Genomic DNA, 9268 nt, shown 5'->3' on the forward strand with positions numbered 1-9268 from the left:
TTATCTTTATCATAATTATCTTTCAGAATCTTTCCATACTTGCTTTAAATTCTTCATCTTCATCAGAAAGTGAATTCTTTCTAGTTTTTCTTACTCTCTTGGGACATCTAGAGAAAAAATGACCAAATTTTTTACATATCCAAAAAATGAAAAAAATTCATACCTTATGGCTCTATTTTCATAAGCAGATGAATACCTTCTTTGATCTTCTTGTCTTCTTCGGATCTAGATTTCTCTTTACTTGTGCTTCTATTCTTTTGTATGCAACAAAAGGTTTCTGGATTTGGAAAGTCAATGCTCTATTATGTACACAATTATGATATCTCACCAAGAAGCTCCATCTTTTAAATATCAAAATTTCTTCTATCTTACTTAGGACTTTCTTTTTTGAAGTGACTCACCATTGATCTCCCAAAGCTATTAAGCTTTCTCTTCAAGGACCTGATGCTCTTATACCATTTGTTGGAATATAAAGTCCACTAGTATAACTAAGAAGGGGTGAATAAATTATCCAACTATTATAACAATTATCAACCTTATTAATCCTTAACCATATGAGAAATATAATCAGCAACCATAACAAGATACTCATACACAATAATACTATATATGCTAAGTAGGGAAACCCTTCATCGAAGGGAAAACTTCCATCGGGATGGTACCTACAATATCATGTACTAATAAATAAATTCCTTGTTAGAGGATGGACCCTTTTAGGAATCAATGAAAACATTTAGTACATATCAATTCTTGTTATGATATTTTTAATCCCTCTTATGAGATTCCAACCTTGTTAGGAGTTGTAAAAGGTAGATGGACCCGCTGTCCAAATAGCTTTAGGGGAAAGACCAATAAACCCACTATCCAAATGATCTTTGTATTGTTCCTTATAGAATAATAGAAATGAATTGTACTTGAACTTCCTCTTCCTCTATCCTATCAACCAGACTTCTACTCCTTCTGATCTTGATACTAGATCACCAACTTCGCATCCTATAATCCCTTGGATTGCTTACTCACATTTACCAAATGCTCTTCTCTTTTTCACACTCTTCACACTTTATGCTCATTCAATTCATACTTTACCAAAAGGAAAATAACTTTCCTTTATACCAAGTCCTTAAAACAATTCCTTGAGTTGTCCTTGAGGCTTTCTCAATTAATTATAATAGGACCATATTAAGATAATTAATTATTTTGCAATTACACAACATTGTCGGCTTGCAATATTTAAAAATTCTCACACATATGACTCCAAACCTTGTACACTCACTGACGTCACCACCAGACTTTCTACTGTCATTCTACAACTTCACACATCAAGATTCTATCTCTGCTAGGAGATATAATCCAACCATTAGAAATTGCTTCTTAGATACTCTATCAATAAATTTCTCTCTATAAATTAGGTATATCTTATGTATGTCTTCGACTTACTTCATCTACAATTAACCTCATCAGAAAGACACAATAGAGAACACATCCTCAATCATGCTTCACTTGAGCATCAAATCTTTGTCTATGCATCTTTGATCTATGTTTGCTACTCTATTAGTCTTCATAGAAACCATACTATGTTGTTATTAATGAAAAACAAAGTCATGAATGCAATATGTCAATCATGCTACAAATCTCCACATGCTCTAGAAATGCTTAGGATACTCCCCCAAAGGAATACCATCAGGATTCATGCTAATATACTTTGCCTTCTAGAATTGGGTTCCATGTCTAGGGATTACCTGCGGGTCATTATCCAAGCTTAGTTTACCTCTCCCATGGTGGTGAGGAGGAGAGGTAAAGGTGCCTCCCATGTCCCCTACCCTTTTGGATTTTTTAGGGGTATCATTATTGAAGGTATCCAAAACATGGGATTACATGGGGCTTAAGTAGCTATCAATAGGACTAAGCTCCCCCCCCCCCTTTTTGTTAATCATCACTAGTTGTATCATATTCATCATCCTCAACGTATCTCTTCCTATTAGCCTTCTTTTTATGTCTTTTCTGGTGGGGTTTTTTCTTTCCACTACCAATAGAATTTGAACTAGTAGAGCAGTCATGCTTGTCCTTGGGATCCTTTTGCAAAAGAAAATCTTATTCCTAAGGGACCTCCTTCTCCCACCTTTTGTCTTTACATCTAAATCCACAATATGGATGTACTTCTCCATTTTAATTTGTTTGAGCATTCAAGGCAGTTAGGGCATAGGGAATTTGGTTTCCATAGTAGACACAACCTCGGTAGAGACTTGAGGCATCTAGGTGGAGATAATAGGGTTAGGTAAAATAACCTTGACATTGATAGGCTAGGGAAATACAAGGGATTTGTGGAAATTATACAATTTAAACATAAAATCCTAGTGAAGGGTGGTGTAGGGTTTTCCATCCTTCATCTTCTTTCTAACCTTAAGAATGTTGTCCTTCATAGAATGTAGAATGAGGTAGAGGAAGAAAATGAGGTCACTATTTCTAAAGTGGTTCAAGATTGGAAAGTGGTAATAGTAAAAAATATGAAACTACCCTTAAGAGTGATATAACACATAATATTTGGCATAACATGCCTCTTTTCAAGGATTCAACATGGATTCCCTCACAAACCCACCATAGTTAAGGCTCAAACTCTCATCAAGGTGGAAGAACTAGTTGAGACTGACTTCATCTGACATACTCCATTTCCTACCTTCTAAGGAGATTCCACCAACCTTCACAATAACCTCTTTTTTGATCTCGAAAGAGATCCCATTAACAATCACCTTCCTATTATTCCATGAATTAATAAATTGCATGGAAACAACCTTGTCATAGCCTTCAATGCATTACATGTATGCAAGAAGCATAACCTCTTCAAGGTAAGTCCAAGAAGCTTCATTAAACTCCACAATGGTACCTAGCTCAACATGAATTGGATTTCCACCCATAACTTTGTTCTTTCCCAAATCTGCATTGAAATACTCAAAAGAAGCTGATATTACCCCACCATTCCTATAATGCAATCCTAAAATGGCAAGTAGATTAACACAGAGAATAACCCATCTCAAATGGAAGAAAAGAAAATGATAAATGCCAAAGTAATATCTTTGATTATCATAAGCCACGGACATAGACCACCAAACATCACAATGGGTCCAAGTACACCCCCTTCGATACCAACCACATATGCTCCTACTAGAAATAATCGTCTACCATTATGATTTAAAAGTCTAGTCCTTTCTTCCCTAAAAAAATCCCACCAAATCTTACCTAAGGTAGCGTCCCTTCTTATGCAAAAAACTCTTAAAAGCGTATAGCCATTTCTAGGGCCAATCATGTTCTTTCTAAATTTATGAGATCTATTTTGGTCCATATCACCTTTTAAAAAGGCAACCAAAATAATGATTACCCAAAAGGGATGGTGATTATAATAAATGAACAACCCCATAAGGTTTAATTTATTTCTTTTGTCACCAAGGCTTGTATGTTATCTAGTAAGCTGTCAATATTAACCCAATTACACATGCCATCAACCTTATTACCAATCACTACCAGTGCATTAGCCACTTGGTTGCCTTCATGATATATATACTAAATGGAAACTTCCAAAAAGCTCAATATGAAGGCATGGGAATCATTGATTATTAAGGTTCAACTTTCCAATTAGTTTTACTTTGTCTCTTAATTGCCTCAATAATGAGTTGAGAGTCACCCTCCACAATCAAATTTTGAATCCTAATTGAATTGGAAGACTTAACTCCCAAAAAACTCCCCATAGCTTTTATGAATTTTTTAGTATTCTTACCCTAGTTTCTAGTCTATGGGTAAAAGCACAAACCCATGTCACCCTTTTACAAAGGAAAAGGCTAACAAAAGTGTAATTGTTCACCTTCAATGACATAAAACTGGTATTATTATTTAGAATTTGAAAATGAAGTAAACTAATGAAATGTGTAGAAATGGATGAAGTTTAGGGTTATAATTTTCAATAATTATTTGATATAAGAAATGATATATTTTCCTATTTTTTAATGATAACTTTTTAGTTGTTGAAAAATGCTAGAAATCAGGGGTCTAGTTCCCACCACAAAACTACATGGAAATAAGCTTCTTCACCATTGATCTCATATTGTGATATAGATAAAGTATGTAGCTATACCAATCAAAAATAAAAATTGGCTTTAGACCTATATTTTCTCTTTATGACGAATCAAACTTCAACTTATTCAAATCAATAGTTTTCATCTCCCACCAAATTTTTCAAAATAATTATATTACAACCAAAAGAAAACTTATAGATTCTGAAAGAGGACTCTCTCCTCTAGAACATCATATAATTTTTAATTTTTTTTTATTTAATTTAATATTTTTTCTTTCTCAAAATTGACATTTTCCCGAGTGTTAAAATACGTACTTGTAGATTTTTTTTAATTACAAAATACTATATCTAAAATTTAAAACACTATGAACTCTATATGTGAATATTCTTAACTTTGAGCTCTGTAAAATGGTGTTTATATGTTATTAAAAAAACATCATAAGAAATAGTAAGATTTATTGAAACGTCAGTTTTCTAAAATAATTGTATTTCTTTAGTAATTAGATACTAACTAGTATAAAACATGCATTTAATAGACATTTCCAATTGGAAAAGTGTGATACCATATATAACTTAGCTAGAATAAATTTATCAAGATCATGTGTTTGGACAAAATTGAGTTTTAGATAGAAATACTCAAATTTAGTCATTCTAATAAGTCAACCTAAAAGGTGACACAGCTTTGTACTTTTACCCCTACACCAAGACCAGATTACCCTTATCATACCTAATAATGCATCCTATAGTAGTAGAACCATTCTGAGACGATCTATAAAAATTGAGTTAAACCAAGAGGTGGGGGTTCACTTTCATTTAACTTTTTGCCTGTCCTTAACTCTGGAGTCATCAAATTTGAAAATACGATAAAGCACTCCCCAATTATCAACAATATTATGATCACTAATAGTAGGAGGATGGGGAGGAGTCTTCCATCTCTAGAGGGGCATGCATTCCCTTAAAATATTAATAGTGATTTGTAGAGTAACCAAGGGGAGAAAGGACCTACCTCTAAAGATGTGGTTTTTTCTTTCCTTCCATAAGTGCCAACCCACATTGGAGGGTAACACCTTCCATAGCTTCTTAATGAGGGGGTGAGAAGACACGACCTTCTAGCTAGGATAAATTTTTGGAGGTTACCATTGAGTACCCATTAGATCTCAAACCTATTCAAGATCTCCCTCCAAACCTCACTTGCATAGGTACAATGTATTAGAAGATGAACAATAGATGCCTTCTCTTTATGACACAACATACACCAGTTAACTAGTTGGAACCCTTTCCTTTTGAGATATTCCATTATGAGGATGCTCTCATGAAGTGTCTCCCACCAAAATAAACTGGTCTTAGGGAGTATGTCTGAATTCTACACATGTTTTAATCCATTCTCTCCACATGATCAATAATAAAATTGTAGACAATTTTGACATTGAATTCCCTAGAGGCATTTAATACCAAAACTATTGAGTCCTTAGTTGGAAAGACTAGAGTCTAAGTTTCTTTTATAATACCCTAAAGCTCTTGAAATATAATATGGTTCTAGATATCCTAGGAATTTTTTCTCCATTTTCTATTTTTATCTACATAGTTACATATCTATATACCAAAATGATTCATGCACTCATTTCTCACATCATTATACTAGGTTTGGCATTGATTATTACCACCCACCCAATTATCCTTTTAAGATATGATAGTGTTCTCATTCCCAACAATCTATCTCACTCCCCTTCTAAAAAAAATTTGATTGTTGACAATGTTGGTACATATTCTTGATCTAGTTGGGAGATCATTACTAAATAAATGGTACTGGAAAGGTGAGCCTCTAAAGTATTTAGCCTTCAAAATTCTACACCATCCCACAACATTATGAATCAACCTCCAAGAAACCTTAGCCATAAGGGCCCTATTACGATCAACAATTCTTCTCAAATATAAAATTCCTTGGGATTTGGGTTTTCATACCTTCTCCTATGACATAAGGGTCATCTTGGATTTCTCCTCCACTCTCGACCACAAGATATTGCATTGGATTTTTTGAATAGTGTCCCTAAATTTCATTGAAACTAATTTAAACAAGGATAAAAAATGAACAAGAATACACTGAATGGAGGCATAGACTAATTGAATCTTGCCAACACTATTGAGCACCTCCCCTTTCCATCCAACCAATTTTTGATGCATGTGCTCTGCTATCAAGCTCTAGAACTGGGGAGTGACCTCCTTAATAGTGAGGGGCAAGCCAAGATAAGTAACAAGAAGAGAAACCATTTGGTGATTTAGCTCCCTAATAATATGACCTTGAAGGTTTTTCTAAGTTTTAAAGAAGTAGAGCTTTCTCTTATGATAGTTAATATGTTGTTCAGAGGCCTTGGCATAACATTCTAGTAGCTCTTTCTAACACCTTGCCTCTTTGATTGAAGCAATTCCATAGAGGAAAATGTCATTCACAAATTTAGGTAGAATCTCTAGGGGAGGGTAATGGCAGGTTTAATTTCTTTTATATGTCCCTATTTATCCATAGCCATAGAATTTCCCCCTACGACCTCAGCCACAATGATAAATAAGTAGGGGGAAAGGGGGTCCCCTTTCCTGAGACCTCTGGTAGAATTGAAGAACATCCAAGGAGTGTCATTAAGGAGGACAACAAATTGAACATAGTTTACAATTTCCTTGATTAGGAGGATAAATTTTCCCCAAATCTAAGCTTGACTAAGATTTCAAATAGAAAGTCTCATCTCACTTTATCATATGATTTAAAGATATCTAGTTTCATTGACATGCCTAGGTTCCTACTCTTCTCCATAGATTGCACTTGTCTTCATATGAAGTAATGATCATGTCTACAATTTGGCATCTAGGAACAAAACCATTTTGAGATGGGCTAATGAACATGACAAAGATTGGCTTCAACATATTAACAAGAACTTTAGAAAGAATCTTATCATTGTGTTACAGAGGTTGATGGGTTGAAAACCCTCCATCCCGATGGGCTCACCAATTTTAGGAACCAGAACAATATATCTCTGATTAAGCTCTTTTGGGAATCTTGATCACCTCTGAGCCTGGAGCCTTGAAAGAAACCATGGAAAAATAGCTTCCTTCACCTCCTTCATGCTCTCTTTCTTGACTAAATCTTGGTTCATACTGTCATCCACAACCAGAGTAATGGCTCTTTATAGTTCCTCACTGTTGTTTTGATTTGGTGGAAGGGTAGGTTGAGCCTAAATATCCTAAAAGTATTTAGTAGCCTAATTTCCCAAACTAGATTCTTTTCTAAACTCCCCATTATTATTATATTGCAACTTAGAAATAGTGTTCTCTTCTTGTGTTTAGAGGCTAACTTGTGAAAGAAGGCAGTGTTCTTGTCCCTTTCATTAAGTCATTAAATCCAAGATCTTTATTTCTAGAAGATCTCTTCCCTCCCAACAACTTCCTTCAATTTATTTCTTAGATCTCGTTCTTCCTTTCTATTTTCCTTAGAGTAATCCCCATTGGCCATGTGATTTTGGGTATCCTCCAACTTCTTCTCAATATCCTTTTTTCTACTTAAAAATGTCTCTAAAGGTGGACTTACTCCAACTCCCTACCTCTCATTTAATATTTTCTTACTTTCTCACAATTTTGTACATAGTCATTCCTTCCACCGTAATAATGCACCATTGTTTAATTTAATCATAGTGAGGGTGAGAATGCCACATAATCTCATATCTAAAGGGTTTGTGTCTTAAATAATTATGTAGAGCCTGACTAAACACGATCATGGACTAATTTGAAATCATCCTAGGGAATGCATGAAGGAAAGAGAACAGGAGAATATCCCATCCTTTTAAGATGAGAACTCTATCTAATCTCACTTGGATAAGATTATTTCCCATCCTATTGGTAGACCAAGTGTAAGGAGATCCTTGAAGGTCAATATCTAGTAGGTCATTATGTCTGAGGAAGTTTGCCAAATCATACAAGGATTTTGAGTAGTCCTCCAGGCCTCCAAAATTCTTAGAAGGATAAAGAGGTGTATTGAAGTCACCAGTAAAAATAATGTTAGTAATATGAAGAGATCATATAGCCCTAGTGGCTTCATCCTGAACATGGAACCTTCTCACCTAGTGTTGGGGGCATACAAGTTAAGTAGGACGCACCTATAAACTTTATCATCAAATTCCACAATGAGAAAATGGGGATTTGAAAAGACCTCCCTACCAATCACCTTCTTAGGGCCCCACATAGTAGCAATGCCCCTAGAAAAACCCACCACTTCTCTATAAGGAAAGTCCTCTCCATTCTGAGCATAGGATGCAAAAATTCAAAAACTCTTCGTGGTCATCTTGACTTCCTTAATAAGAATGATATCCATCTTATTCTCAGAAGTCTTCTTCTTACTAACATATTTTTTCTTGGGGCTATTTAAGACCCCTCACATTCCAGGAGATGAGCTTTATTTCTTACATTTCTCAATATCCTCCAAGGTAAGTTCCATACCTGGAGCTATGTCCCTCACTATCACTTTTTCTTTGATAGTCTTCTTTGGTGGTCTCCACATTTAAGAAAATGAACTAACACTTTCATTTATTATGCCACAAGTATTTCCCTTCACTATTTTAGATCCCTCAGTAAGATCTCCCATAGAGAAGGTTGGGGTCAGAGGTAATTCATCCTCGGCATAGTCAAGGTATCCTCCACAATGACCAAAAGAGAAATTGTCAAGGAGCCTATTTGCGAAGCACTATCTGTCTACAACTTTTGACCTTTATGTGTAGATTATGGGCCTCTGAAACTCACACACACTTGAACATGGTCATTAGATGTAGAATCATCCTAGAATAAACATGGAGTCATTCATCCAAGAGGCCTAACAATGTGACCTATTGCCTTCTAACTAGAAGGATTATGCCTATATGCTCTCAGAATGAGGAGTAGGCAACCAAACCTTTCTAGAATGAAGGATTTTATGCAGAGTATGATTATGCAATTAATCTATATGAAGTACAAGCATAGAACCAAATGATATCAAATGATAAATGAAGTGTAAAAGATAGAACTTAAATGCGTAGTTATTTTGATAGCAATTCAATATAATATAAATTTCAACCTCTATATTGAGGGATTGGGAGTCCCTTAAATAGAATCCAAGAATTGATCAATGGTCAAGATCAATTTGGATGGATGGTTAAGATCAAAGAGAAGATTCAATTGAAATGGAAACTT

Source organism: Cupressus sempervirens, chromosome 5, assembly GCF_028749045.1.
Source record: "Cupressus sempervirens isolate cs-2001-9-10 chromosome 5, ASM2874904v1, whole genome shotgun sequence".
Taxonomy (NCBI): Eukaryota; Viridiplantae; Streptophyta; class Pinopsida; order Cupressales; family Cupressaceae; genus Cupressus; species Cupressus sempervirens.